This window comes from Cyprinus carpio, chromosome A4 (genome assembly GCF_018340385.1).
Source record: "Cyprinus carpio isolate SPL01 chromosome A4, ASM1834038v1, whole genome shotgun sequence".
Classification (NCBI taxonomy): domain Eukaryota; kingdom Metazoa; phylum Chordata; class Actinopteri; order Cypriniformes; family Cyprinidae; genus Cyprinus; species Cyprinus carpio.
Window position 1 is genome coordinate 10733628 of NC_056575.1, and position 15881 is coordinate 10749508.

Genomic DNA, 15881 nt, shown 5'->3' on the forward strand with positions numbered 1-15881 from the left:
TATTTATATTATTGTAGATATGTTTACAAACATATTGCTGTAGTAATATAATAAAAAAATAAAATTTCATTTTAGCACTGCTGCTATGTATATTATACTGTATATAATTCTGTGTATTTTAAAAATACTTCTAAGCATCTGTACTAATCTTGTACAGAGTTTTAAAAATAATAACAATTAAGCTAAACGTTTTTATTTTTAAAGAGATTTATTATTTATTTATTAAAAAATGAATGAATAAATATGGCAAATTCCTTTGTTTGACATGTTGGAGGGGATAAAAAATAAGTCTGCCATGAACAGAGGGGGAAAAAACAATCAAACAAACAAATAAATAAATAGTTATTCATGCTGATATGTATATTACACAGATTATTATTTAATAAAACTACAAAATATACATGGTCTATCTGTACTAATCTAGGATTTTAAAAATAATCAAAATGTTATTTGATATGTTTGAGGTAATAAAAGGATAAAGAAAAAGGGTTAAGAAAAAAGTCTTTAAAAGTAGTATTATATGATTTAGTTGCAGTCTAATAAGTTTGCTATGAACAAACCAACCAAATAAATAAATACATGCAAACATAAATAAATAAATATTAAACTACACTGATTGTTAAAAAAACAAAATATATAAACCATGACCTATCTCTGTACAAAATTTAGCATTTTAAATAATCAAAATGCTGTTTTTGCTAAAGGTTATTGTTTTTCAAGATTTTTTTTCCCCCAAGTGGAAAAATCTTACGTTTGACATGCTGGAAATGATAAAAAAAAAAGGGTAATAAAGGAAAAAACAAGTTAAGAAAAAATGCCTTTAAAAGTTTTATTATTTAATTTAGTCGTAACCAGCAGTCTAATAATTTTGCTATGAACCAAGAAAAAAAAAATTGCTCAACTTAAACAAACAAACAAATATAGCAGCTCATTTTACAAATGAGAGGATGAAGGTGGCAGGCCATTTTACAAATGAGAGGATGAAGGTGGCAGGCCAGCTCTCCACATGAGACAAGAGTGCTAGTGCGTTCACATCCCTGTCTCAGCACACTCTCCTTGTCTGCAGTCATGGTCGCTATGGAAACTGTTCCCAAGGCTCTGCAATGTCCCCGAATGGAAAGAGAACAGTAGGGAGGAACAGAAAAAGTCTTATGCACATCACCAAGACAGAACCCAGAAAGCAGACGAAAGAGGTAGAAGGTCAAAAAAATAAAACATAAAAACCCACACATTCAGGGATTTATATTGCCTTATTTGACAAATGACTGCTGCTTTTATCTAGCACAGTTGGCAAGGACACTCTACAGATCATTTCAGGGTTGCCATACATGTCAGTTAAGAAGAGCATTCTGTGTGCCAAACTAAATTACAATGTAGAATTAATAATATTAAGTAGGAGCTCAGGAATGAGTAATCAGCTGAGAGATCTGAACCGTCACTTTCAGTTTGCTGAAGCTGTGTGTGCTGTGGGCCGGAGCCATGTAGAGGTTAATGAGGCTGACTTCTCTAACGAGATATGAATCACACCGCATACAGAGACTTGAAGGTCTGCGTTAGAGCTATTTATACTTTATTTTCCCTTCAACATGAGCATAAGACGAACCCTGCCAGTTTCTCCATTTTAAGGTTGTGATTTTAAAAACTCTTCTTGAAAAATTTCTTCTAATTCTCAGTCAAGGCGCATTTAGAGGAAAAAAAAGGGCTATTTATTTTTGACATTTACATTTATATTTATTTATTTAGCAGACTCTTTAATGCAAAGAAACTTTTAAATGAGGAATGCTAGAATGCGAGTGATTCATCCAATGGAAACAGAACCATGGATGAAGAAAAAATAAAACAGGCCCAAAATCAAAAATGTGATCACTTGGAAAAGAAATGGGTCAGTTTAAAGGAACAGTTCACCTAACATTGAAAATTTACTCACCCTTGGGTCATCCAAGATGTAGATGAGTTTTTTTCTTCATTGGAACAGATTTGGAGAAATGTAGCATAACTAGCATTACATTTGCAGTGAATGGGTGCCGTCAGAAAGAGAGTGCAAACAGCTGATAAAAACATCACAAAAATCCACAAGTGGTCCACATGACTTCAGCCCATCAATTAATGTCTTGTAAAGTGAAAAGCTGCATGATTGTAATAAAAAAATCCATCAAGTCATTAAACTCACATCAGTGTGTTAAGGAGGTGTTAGGCTCAAGTGTGACTTCTCACTCTGATTAGCAATGATGATGAATATTTGTATGACAGGCGACTCAAGACATTAACTGATGAGTGTCTTGGTTTCACACAGTATTACATAAACAGCACTAAGACTCAAGACATTAAGACATTAACTGATGGACTGGAGTCATATGATTTACTTGTGGATTATTGTGATGCTTGCATCAGTTGTTTGGACTATCATTCTGACGGCACCCATCCACTGCAGAGGATCCATTGATGAGCAAGTGACGTAATGCTACATTTCGCCCAATTCGGTTCCAATGAAGAAACAAACTCATCTACATCTTGTATGACCCAAGGGCGAGTAATTTTTTCTTTTTTTTTTGGGCGAATTATCCCCTTCAAATCCTTAATCATAAAAATGAGCAATAGTGATAGTGATGCAAGCAACTCTAATGATCCAGATACAAACAGCATCACACTAAACTCCACCAAAGCTCAAAACAAAACAAGCCTCATCCACACTCCATGACATCTCCCTCCCTGCACAGAAGCAAACACTGAAAAGCAAACCAAATATTTCACGACTTCTCCCATGTGCTAATGTACAAAGAGAGATCTAAGATCCAAGTCATGAATGCATTACTGATAGTCATCCAGTCTGAACTGATCAACAGCCAGCTATTGTCTGTCTCTCAGCAGCAAAGAGCTGTTTTTAGACCTTCCACGACAGCATCTCTCTCATTCTGCCAATGGAAACTCCTGCGAGTGTGCGATGGGACGATTCTGGGAAGTCTTGGGTGGATTTTTGTTTCTGAGAAGAGAATATCAGAATGTGCATGCAAGAATGTGTGCTGGAGACAGGTGAGCAGCACTGGAAGACAAATGTGCCAGTGTTTGAATCACATCAGTGTGTTAAGGAGGTGTTAGACTCAAGTGTGACTTCTCACTCTGATTTGCAATGATGATGAATATTTGTATGACAAGTGTCTTGGTTTCACACAGTATTACATAACAGCACTAAGAGGAGGTACATGCAGTCATTGACTTGAATTAGAATATGACCATCAACCCAAGATGGGAGAATATCAAAGCAGAGGACACACCAACCCTAAACGAACATTGACATAATGCTAAGTGTCACTTATTTTTCTTTTTTTCTATTCACTTTTAAAATATTTTTTTTTTATTTATTAACTTAACTGTTATTATTTACTTTAATTTAAAATGAACATACTTTTCATATTAATGTTAATTTATTACATTATTTTTAGAAAAACAAATAGAGAATGAAACCCAAAATGTGACTTGGGCCTACCTATTTACAGAGGGGGGAAAAAAGTATATTGAAGGTATGTGGACACCTCCTTCTTCGTATAGGTAATAAGTGCAGCTTATATCTACATGAATTGAGATGGATGAAAATATCCAAAACTCACAATTGTGATTCAGTAACTTCAAATCAACAACAAAATATGACATTAGTATCACCGCTGGTTCTTTAGTTCGAATCACACTAAAACTGTTTGTCAGACCAGCCCGCAGACACACAGTGAGGTCCTCTCGTCTCATTTCACCTTCTCATTGAACAATTTGGTGTCACTACTAAGGATGCACCGAGGTTTAGGTTTGCGGCGGGATGTATGTTATAACACATTGTGTATACACTCACTAAACAAAGAGTGACAGCTTTTTAGTGGTTATGAACACTCTTTGTAAGCTTTCTAGTCTATAGTTAATTTAAAATTAAGAACTTTGTTTTTTCAGCCACACACACACCTTGCAAAGTTTCGGGAATGATGTCTGCATATTTATGCGGGATTCGCTCTCGAAGTAGCAGTGATTGACAGTGATAACCATAGCAATAGACGGGACAAAATATGTGAAAATGTGCATTAAGACTAGAGCACCCTCACTAATTTCAGAAGCACCCTCAGTGATTATTTCTGGAACCTGGTTGATACACTTTTATTGCAAAACTATATACAAAAACAACAAAATACAAATGCACTAAATAAAATAAATGAATAAATGCATAGGCTAGAGTTGAAGCACTTAACTTAAATAAGGCCATTAATAAAATAAATAACTAGAGAAGGCTGACTATAATCAGCTTGCTTCCATTTAGTGAGATAAGCATACTCCTCACCTGACTTAGAAAAAAAGCTCCTCTGGTCTTCAGTGATGCGAACACGTGTAAGCATATATATTTCTCATATATCACACCGGCTAAACTTAAGTATAAAGAGAAGAAGAAAGAGGCCCTAGGCAGCTGCACAATCCACTAAAAACAAGCCTATCACAAGACATCTGATGGGGGGGCACCTGGAGTGGCCAGACAAATGTCGGGGGGGGGGGGGACGAAGGCCACCACGTAGACACACCCCTGCCTGCGGGTTTCTGCCAAAATAAAAGCAGAGAAAAAGCAACAACTCCATATACATTCATTAATGAAAGTGTTGTAATTTTACTGTAGTTCTGTAAAATAAAATAAAAACAATAATAATGATAATAATATTTACCCTACAACAGCTCTATTAATACATTTATTATAACATTCACACATAGTGTTCAAATTGGGATCTGTTATATATTCTAATGTTTTAAAAGAAGTCTCTTCTGCTGCCTTTATTTGTACAGTAAAAAATACATGCCGGATTCAAGTCTCAAAAATGGCCAAAAAAATATTATTTTACTAACTTATTAATTTTAAGTTTATTTGTGCTTTGTTGGTATAATGTCTGCTAGAATGTTTATAAAAATGTTCAGTGTTAAGTAAATATTTTTAAATTGTTGTTTTGTAATTGATTTTTTATTTGAAAAAGCAGGACAAAACAGTAAAAAGCGCATTTTGGCAATGTAATTAATGCAATGGTGGGGAGAAGGAAAAAAAAGGCAAAAAAGGCCTACATGGGGGGAAAATGTGAAAAACCATGTTCAGTATTCAGACAAGTGTTTCATTTTGTTTGGCTTCGGCCAATCCCTTGTCACTACACAAAGAATTCTAAAGAAAACTCTTCAAACACCAGCAGCAGCAAGCTGAACTACTACGTATCTGATTTCATCAACAGAGCAATGTCTTTTGCTGAACAGTAGGACCCTTGTCTGTGCTCCTTTAACTCTCTAAAAGGCTGTATGCAATCAGATGACATGCACATTCCAGGTTTGGGCCAGGTTATATTCCACAAGGACAAATCAATGATGCTTCTATGCAATGAGCGTGCAAAAATCTAGACAGCAAAAACAAAACTTGAAAACTTTGGTTTTGTACGTTCTTTAGGTTTTTCAGCTATGAAACCGACATATGAAAAGAATAGTTCACCCAAAAATGAAAAGTCTCATGTCGTTGCAAACCTGGCTGTCAAGCTTTTAAAAGGAAATGAGTCCATATGACTTTTGCACTATATTTCAAGTTTTTTCATCCTATTAATAATACTGTTTTTATAATCAACATTTATAGTATTGTTTGAGGAATAAAAAGTTCAAAGGAACCATATTTATTTAAAATATAATTTAAGTCTTAATGACATTATAATTTATAATGTATTTTAAATAATAAAATATCTTTAATGTCACTTTTCATAGAACAATTATTAAAATTTCTGACTTTTCCCTCACAGAAATTCATTATATGACTTCAGAAACAAAACAATACCAAAAACTTTTATAGTGCTGTTTTTTTTTTTTTTTTTTTTTGGAGTTGGATAGCCTCTGCTCAATATGAACTGTTGAAATTAGTGGGTCAGTTCCTCTCTGCGTTTGTGCTCTCAGGTCTCTCACAGGTGAACTGTACCAGGTTTGGCTTCTGCATCCTTGACACAGTTAGCTGACCACATTAGTGGCCAATTCCTCCTTGCCAACCTGTCTCCTTGATGATGACAGGGCAGGGGCCAATCGCATCTCTTCCGCCTCGTCTCTAAGGTGGTGGGAAGGGAAATGGACAATTCAGGAAGAGAAGTTGAGGGGGCACTTTGGAATTTAGGAGGACCGAAATAGATGTGACACACAACAGCTCTGCAACTGCCCAGTTAGACTAATGAGGTGAAGCTGAAGGAAAGGGACGCTCCCGGAGGTGCGCACGCTCACGTCAAAGCCCCTGCCCCACACTCCCGTAGCCTATTTCTGCTACAGAAATTCATTAAATTGGTCACAGCAAGCGAGCTTTAGGGCCTCAACTGGGTCAAGGCAAAATATTGAGCTCAAAGCATTCAACTCAATATCAATTTGGAAGTTGATCCAAGTCTTAGATTAGTCATTTATCACAGCTGTATCTCAGAGTAGAAGGCACCACAAACTCTGAACATGGGGTGAAAGGTCCTGGTTGACCATTGACTTTTGGTGTGCTAGGTCCCTCCCAACACCTCACCCTGCTCCACACCAGTTTTCAGGTACATCAAATTTTTTTTTTTTAATATATATAAAAAAAGTTTCTTATGTTTTTAATATATATATATTTTATAAAAGTTTCCTATGTTTATCAAGGTTGCATTTATTTTATGCAAAATACAGTAAAAACAGTAATACTGTTAAATACTATTACAATTTAAAATGACTTCTTTCTATCTCAATATAATTTAAAATGGAATTTATTCCAGTGATGGAAAAGCTGAATTTCAGCATCCATTACTCCAGTTTTCAGTATCACATGATCCATCAGAAACCATTCTAATATGCTGATTTGGTGCACCAAAAAAAAAAAAAAACAATTATTATTACTTATTATCAATTTTGTAAACAGTTGTGCTGCTTAATATTTTTGTTATTGAAATCGTGGTACTACAATTTAAAGGAAATTAATAATTCAGCAAGGATACATTAAAGAGGTCATATGATGCGATTTAAATTTTCCCTTTCTCTTTGGAGTGTTACAAGCTCTTGGTGCATGAAGAAGGTCTGTAAAGTTGCAAAGATTAAAGTCTCATATCCAAAGAGATATTCTTTATCAAAGTTAAGACTCTGCTACGCCCCCCTAAAACTGCTCATTCAAACACACCCCCACAAATCTACGTCACTATGTAGAACTATTTGCGTAATGCCACCCAAATGTTGACGCAAAGAAAGAAGGCATGGTTTTAGTAACCGTAGTTAGTGTTGAAGCAGCCATGTCAGGGAGATGCTGTGTGTTTATAGGCGAAAGCAAAAGCACTTTATTTGGCCTTCTGAAAGTAGGAATCTTTAAGATTACTTACAACAGAACATCAGCGCATTTTATGGATGACCGTTTCGTGAACCAGAGGAGGTAATTCTGACTTTGCTACAACAATCTGGTGCTTCTGAATCAGCTACTGTAAGCATGTTTTGTTATTAAAGTATTTGCAATTGACTGTTCAAATGTGAAGTTTTGGTGTCTGTCACGTGACTCTGTTCCCCTAGAGAGAGAGAGAGAGACAGGGTCACACAGTGGAGTCAGCTGTCTTAACCGTCCATGGCTTGTGTCCTGCAAACACATACGAGCTTCATCACTGTGTCTGTCACGTGACTCTGTTCCCCTTTCGGCCTTGAACTGATGGTAAAACTAAGGACATTATAAACTTTCTTTGCATTTATTTTGAAAGATGAAGCTCGTGATTATGAAAAGGGGCATTACATTTCCGACAAAAGCTTGCGGTGTTCGGCCAATCACAATGCACTGGGTCAGTTGGCCAATCAGAGAAGACTGCGCTTGTCAGAAGGTGTGACTTTGTAGAAAACGACACGTTTGAGAGAGGCGGGGCATAGAGGACCTACAATAATATACAGTATTTGAAAAATAATGTGTTTTTTGAACATTAAAATATGTCAACAGATTCTGTCACACCAAATATACAAAATAATGATCGTTAAAAAAGCATCATATGATCAAAAGATACAATAAAGACATTAATAATGTTGCAAAAATTTCTATTTTAAATGCTTTATTTTTGAAGTATCTATTTATTAAAGAATCCTGAAAAAGTAACATGGTTTCCACAAAAATATGAAGCAGCACAACTATTTTCAATACTGATAATAATAAGAATCATTATTAATAATTGAGCACCAAATATTAGAATGATATTTGAAAGATCATGCGACACTGAAAACTGCAGTACAGGCCCGTTCGCACCAAGAATGATAACTATAATGTTAACTATAACAATACCTATATATATATATATATAAGCATACACACCAACACACAGTATCGTTCTGTTTATAAGTGCCACTTTAAATTCTCAGATGGATTCTGACTGTCAACATCAATTTTTTTATCGTTCAATAGCTGGAAAAAATCATTATAAAGTGATTCCAACAATACTGCTTGTTTCCAACAATTGGTGCCTTATTAAAGGTAGTAAATTGCTTTATGATGTTCATGTTTTTATCATGGCAGAAACAGAAAAGTTACATGCTAATATGATATTTCAAACTCAGCAAAAAATCTGGGAAGACTCCAGTTATAATACATTCAAAATAGGTACTTTAGATTACTGTGCATTTTGTGGAAATTATCATATAGCCATACCATGTGATTGTCAAGTTTCCTCTTGTATTTCTTGCCTTCTGTAAAGTAAAGTAAAGTGAGGGAGTTTTTACCAGTTGCATCAGTTGCATGAAATAACGTTGAATGAACATCAAAAAAATTATTTGAAATGCTTAATTTCAATGCAAATTGAACACAACGGTTGTTAGCGGAGTCATCACAGCTAACATTTAAAGCAACACAGATCAAAAGCTCGGTGTGGTGTTATTACGGATGTTGAAAAGTACAGCAGGAAGAAACCAAGCAGCAGTCTGATCAAACTTACAAGGACATGACTGCATGACATTTCTGTGACCTTTTCTTTCGGCCTAACAGAGTCCACTCCGTGGGTGTGTCCAACCACAACGCCACAGGCACCTGTCTCTTCCTGTCTCTGTGAAGGTCAAAGTGATGTTTTTCTCTGTCTATAGACATGCATGTTTTATGAATATCAGGCATCATTTAAGCAATGATTATACTAATTAAAGGGGTAGTTCACCCAAAAATGAAAATTGTGTTTTACTCACCCTCGATGCATCCTAGGTGTATATGACTTTCTTCTTTCAGACGAATTCAGTCGGAGTTATATTGAAAATTGTCCTGGCTATTCCAGCATACCTCTGAGATATGCTAGTCTCGCGAGTTAGTTTATAAGAGCAAAGGAAGCAAAGTTTCCTTACTTTAGCACAGGACAACCAGTCTCCGCTGGGTTTATATCGAAATCCTCTAACATTTTTCTTTACAAATCCTCGGTTTGTACTTCTAATTTGTGACTGGCATTTTTGTTTTGTCTTCTCTCTGCATTTGTCACTTATCACTGCTTCCGCGTATGAGATACCGGACATGAGCGAAAAGTGTTTATTACGTTTGAAATATGGATATTTGTCTTACAAAAACACATGGATTCGCTACAGAAGGCCTTTATTCACCCCCAGAGCCGTGTGAGGCACGTTTTATTATGGATGCACGTGCTTTATTTTGACGACTTGTGGACTGTTCAACTGCAAAACTGGCTGGCTGCAATGATAGAGCTTGTAATAGCCAGGACAAATTTTTAATATAACTTTGACTGGATTTGTCTGAAAGAAGAAAGCCATATACACCTAGGATGCCTCAAGGGTGAGTAAAACACAGGCTTCCTGCGACTGAGTAACCATATTGAGTGTTGCATTTTTCCCCATTCAAAACTATATGAGTGACATGTCTTGGGTATTCTATAGTCTTTAGTTTTACTCACCGCTTGCGGTTCCGACTCATGACAGGGATCTTTCATCGCCATTATTCAGTATCAAACAAATCCAGCATCAAATCAACTTGGCCTTGAAATAACAGGAACAAACAAACACACTTGCGAAACTCCATTGCTGTCCCAGAAAAACAAACTGTATCCACGGTTCATGTAACGCTGGGTTCTTCGGGAAGCTAAATAAGGTTATCTTTCCCTCACATCCAAAAACACACTTCTTTGGAGACATTCTTCTCAAGCAAGTCCTGTGCAGCATTGCCTGCCGATGACTTCCGTAACACGAATGAAGCATGGGCTGCTAGTTGATGTGTGCGCACGCTCTTCTTCTTTGGTTTAATGGCGGGTAGCACCAACATTAAGGTACATTATCCGCTCCTCTGGGAGAAGTGTATATGAAATTCTGCCCATAGACATATAAAATTTGTAGACGCCTCATTGGCCGCTTTGGACCATTGCTGCGAAACATCAACAAGTCAGCCAAATTGGTCCGGCCAAGACTGCACTGTAAACAAATACAAGTAAACAGGGATCTGCAGCTTTTGTGGACAAAAAGTGAAGTAAAGTTTACATTTATCAACCGATTTCAACGGCTTTTGATCTGCGTGGTGTATGAAAAAGTTTCTGTTTCTAATTACTCAGAATCTCGCTAGTTAGAACTTATTCATTCATTGTAAAGTATTCATTGTCATAAGGAATTGTGTAGAATCACACTTTTCAAGCATAGAAATGGTTTGTTTTTCTTGGTTAATAATTGTGGAGACGTCCTTAATGTAATATAATGTAATATACTTGAAATATGCCCAATGTTTTACATTGTGGAAATGTTTTTTTTCTTTCTTCATTTTTTAAATGTGCCCAATGTTTTTTTTTTTTTTAAATCACATTGTGGGGCAATTTCAGATGAACGTTTTTTTGATGCTTTATCTTCCTTTTTTTATTAACAATAATTGTCTTTATAAAAAAAAAACAATATAATAAAAAAAAAAAACAAAAAAACAATTTCATTAAAACTTGAAAAAATATTAAACAAAAAACAATAAAAACATTTACTGATCTATAAGCATTTCACAGATTTACTGTCAGTACACCATAGTTATACACTGATTCTACTAGATTTCATTATGTCAGTACACCATAGTATACAATCAACCTAAAAATAAATGAATGAAACAGTAGAAAATGAGTGGGTAAATATGTGGTCCCTCTAGTGGGCAATGTTATAGCATTACTGAATAAAATATTAAATTGTATACACACATACATAAATTACATAAATTGTAATTTAAGTAATAAGGTTAATAGTCAAATAAAATATACAGTAATGGGAGTTTTATTCTACAGATTAATTATTATACATACATAAAATACAAAAATCCTAAAATAAAATACACAAAAAAAAAAAAAAAATAAACAAAAAAAAAAAAAAACAAAAAAATATAAAAAAAATATAGTAAAAAAAATAAAAACAATAAAAAAGACATTATAATGAGTAGTAAATATAATATAATACAATCATAATATTTTTAATTAAACAAAACAATACAATATAATATAATATAAAAAACAGAAGAAGTCCATTCTAAATGAAAAAAAAACAGGCTTTCTTTAGGTTTGTGTTGTTCTGGTTCTACTGGCTAAAATGGGCAAAACATAAATGAGCCACGATTACATGACAAGCAATCTAATCAGCTGCTCTTCGGAGATGATTCTGTCATTCTGACAGCCTGATCTGTCCTGTCACTCCTCTGGCTCACTGCACTGCACAGAAGACTCACTTGTGATTTACATTAGCTCATAAACTATAAAATAAGCTCAGACTTCATAAGAATCATGTGAACTTTATATTATTTCTTATAAAGATTCAGTTTACATAGCCTTTATCATTAGCTATTAGTCTGACTTTAGTGGCTAACTAATATCAACATAATGTTATAATGACATAATAATATGCAAGTAATAAGTATTTTATATGTCTTTTAGTCTATGATTCCGCCCTTCATGACCAATGGCAAGATATTGTTTATACAAAAATTCAACAAACTGTTAATATTGTTAAGCTTACATTTTAGACACAATATTGCCATTTACTTTGACTTTTTTTTTTAAATCCGCTAACAAAAATATTTTTAAACATTTTAAACCACAGCGAACCGAACGTCGCCAAGAAAAACAATAGCCACACTCTCGAATGAATCAGTGTTTTGATTGAATCAGTTCAATGACTCATTCACTTGCGTCACCATCTCGCCATAACACACAGACTAAAAGCCTGTATATTTTATTTATTTTTAAGGAAAAGGGATATTTCTAAAATCTTCATAAACCCACAGGTTTAGTGTGAAAGAAATGGATTGGAATCATTAAGCTCAAGAAAGATGACAGATAATAACGGCCTATTAGTTTACATTTAGCTTAAAGTCCCATGAAGTCCAGGCCAGCATGGCTTACAAACTTATCTCACCTAAATGAAGCATACCATTCATTCAGATCAGATAAGATTAGATATATTTTCTGAATTGGTGAACCTGCACTTTCAAATAGGAGCTTATGCTGCTAACTTTTATTTTCTAAAAGAAAAGAAAATCGGTATGATTGATGATCAAGGGACAGGCCCTCCCATGAGACCAGGCTAGTGACTAATCAATAGACTGGCAATGTGGCCTGGTTCGAGGGCTCCATATCAATCATAATGCACAAGCCTTGTATTGTGCTGTTATCTTGTTGACAGCACACAGTAGCCCAGGAACGATTTGTCTCATCCATTAATTTTGGCAGATGGACCACAGAGCAACTGAGCTGACACTAAGAACTGTCAGAGTGGGAGGAACATTCACCATAAACAGTATAAAAAAAAAAAAGGTTGAAACTTAAAGTTTGCCTTATTAAAGACCAGAGTGAGTTGAGAAACATGGAAAAATTTAGAGTCAGACCTTGACTTGCATGTGTTCCTTCATTCCTTCCATTGACAAAGAGGTGTGTGTCCTCATTGTCAAAGTAATTTGAGAGGTTTGTCCTACCCGGCTCTCCTCCATTGCTTCATGCCCCTCAAAAACAGATGCCATGCACTTTAATCTAAATGTGGCACTAGGATTAACAACACATTGCTCTTGTCAGCCTTCCTATAGTAGCTACTGCTTACAAAAGACTGCCTTGGAGGGCCTTACTTTACTGTGACAATTTAGGGCCACCTGGTGGTGAAAGCCAGTTAGGACATTGCACCTGTTAGTCACATGGTTTTTTTTTCTGTGCCAAAAACAGAGCCGTGGGGTGAGGAAAGGAACAAGGTGTTCCTGTGCTCAAAACAATCATATGTCAAGAGAGTCAATTAGCAGAAGTGCTGATCCGCAGCTTGTTAACATTTTATTTGATGAGGAGCTTTGTGCGCCTATTTAAAACCCACATATTGCTCTGTCCAATAGTGTTTATTTAACAGGAAAAAATAAATAAATTCTAGAATAGCTTGTATGGATCTAACAAGACGCTTGAACGCTGATACGACACGTCAAACATTTCTTGCTGATTTTCCCAAACATAAACTGCTTCACTGTATCCTAAAGGTGCTTTTGGATTGAAGCTTTTTTTCAGTCATTTTTGTGAGCTGAAACAGCTGTCATAATTATAGTCGGAAGAATATTCTGGATTCAATACAGCTTAAACTCAGCCAGCATAATGTTGATCATTAACATTAGTCCCTTATTTTTAGTGATGGGACAGTTGAAATCGGGGCTCCGAAGCAGTTATCAAAGCACTATTGAGATTGCCAATGTTCCGACAACATTATCGAAATGACAATTCCACGTGATTGATGACGTTTGAAGCTTCGAACGTCATGCAGAATTGGAAGGTCGGGACTGCTGTGGTTCGAAAAATACGGCGCTTCGCATACCCCTTGTGTTTGACTTTACATGAACTTGGTTGTGTGTGTGTGTGTTACACTTATATGGGATTCAGTAGAATAGTTGAGTAGTAGAGTTGCCAACTGTAACTTTAAAACCAGACAGAAACTTAATGCAAGTCACAACTTCTTTGCATTTATTCATGTTCTATAGCTGGGGTCTCAGAGACCCCGAACAGCTCACCCAAAATATATATATTCAATTATTATCACATACACTCATTTTATATTGGTCAACGTGAATCCGTTGACCAGACTACACGACACGAATTGTGTTCTCATTGGCACAAATTAAATTAGATTATATAGAACCAGTGGCGGCTCGTGGGTTTTAAAATAGAGGGGGCACACTAATTTATTGGTCTGGGATCCCTGCCGATTAATATTATTATTTGCTTAACCGCTTTAAATGGCTTTTTGGTTGCTTTTAGTCAGAAAATGTAAAGAAAAGGACACACATACAACGATATAATATAATTTCACTTACCTGGCCTGTCACTTAAAGCAAACATCCATCCCTTCTTAAAAGTCTGTTTAAAGAGAGCTGCCTGTTAAGCCGACTGCTGTATTCTATATCCAGCTTGGACGTGTTTTCCCGTTTTTTAATTTGTATGTATATATACTGTTTGAATGACAGCTTGGTAAATCTGTTGGCGATCAAATATTCAATACCGCTGCTCATCATAGGTAATTAGTGCCTTGTCAGTGCAGCGCGAGACGTTCAAACTAATATCACGTAATTTACGTCTCTATGATGATTGGTTGATGCCAGAAGGGAGGCTTGCCTCCTCTAGGAGGTTTCTTTTCAACACTCATCAGCGCTGAAAGTGAACACTCGATGCTGGTTGGCTAAGGTGTTTTTTTTTTTTTTTTACCAACTGAGGCACGAGAGCTCCCTCTCCCCTTCTCTATCACCTAGCGGTTGTAATTACATCCGCAGATTCAGCACATTCGCGATAGGCACATATACACACACTATCTATCTGTCTACACACACACATACATACATACATACACACATATATATATATGCTATAAAAAAAAAAAAAAAAAACACTATACGAATGCTTCACATGATACTATACCTATACACAACTAACCTACTGACATATTTTGAATATACTATATATAAATAAATGTTTACCTGTGCATAGACTGAAAATGAAAAAATATATAGACTATACGAATGCTTCGCATAATACTGCACGTGCAAAGAGAAACATTGTAAGTCAAGCAGCTGGCTGGGTAACAGTGCAAGATGATTTGTAGTGCACGAGCATGTAAACACATTTGAGTCTTTTGTGGGATTATGTACACACAACAGCGTGTGAAAAGTGTCTAGTGCGCAAAGTTAAAGACTAACCACAAGATATCGCTAATGCGCATCGTGTTAAAACCTTCGAATAATGAACCGTTTTTCGACAATTTGATAAACGCCTCGGTTTTCCATCACGACTAATTTTCTTCAAATTAAAGCTATAGTGAAGCACTTACAATGGAAGTGAATCATAGTCGTAATTGCAGATACATTAATTTTTATGCTAAACCTTGCATGGTATTTGATTTGTAAAGCTGTTCATTTACAAAATAATAATAATAAAAAATAAAAATATTACCTTTCCCCCCCACCCCAGTATTCTTCAGCCGCAGTCCTCAAGCTCCATGGGCCCCAACTGCGCAAGGTAACATCCGAACACCCCACAGACGGCAAATAATAATTCTGGTACTTCTATAAATCTTCTCATTTTAAACTTGCATACTAATTGTAACTCCAGAAACAGTACACAGAAACAACAGCTGACAGAATGTGAGAAATAAGAGACAACATATTCTATATCCCTGTAATTTTATTATTAGTCATCTTGCAGTACCCTGGCTGAAAACCAGTTCTAGGTTCATGAACACTGGAAGGAGGTCATAAGGTGTGAAGCCTTCTTGTGCTTACATTATAAAACTTAATCTTCCATGAAAATCAAAGCTTATGTAGGCTATAGTGTATTTGCAAGTATTAAGTTTATACTGTTACATAATCACGTAATGGGAATGTAGTGTGCACAGTGTTTAATAAACAAAAAAGAAAAATGTAAGTCAGA

The 15881-nt window shown here is 35.6% G+C and overlaps 1 long non-coding RNA gene across 1 annotated transcript in view; it reads right to left on the bottom strand.

Moving 5' to 3' along the window:
* Window positions 1–14677, bottom strand: part of LOC122139933 — a 95096-nt gene extending 80419 nt beyond the window's left edge. The window contains exon 1 of the long non-coding RNA XR_006156660.1: window positions 14276–14677. This is a non-coding gene — a long non-coding RNA (uncharacterized LOC122139933). The remainder of the gene's footprint in view (window positions 1–14275) is intronic.
* Between the last annotated feature and the right edge of the window lie 1204 nt (window positions 14678–15881).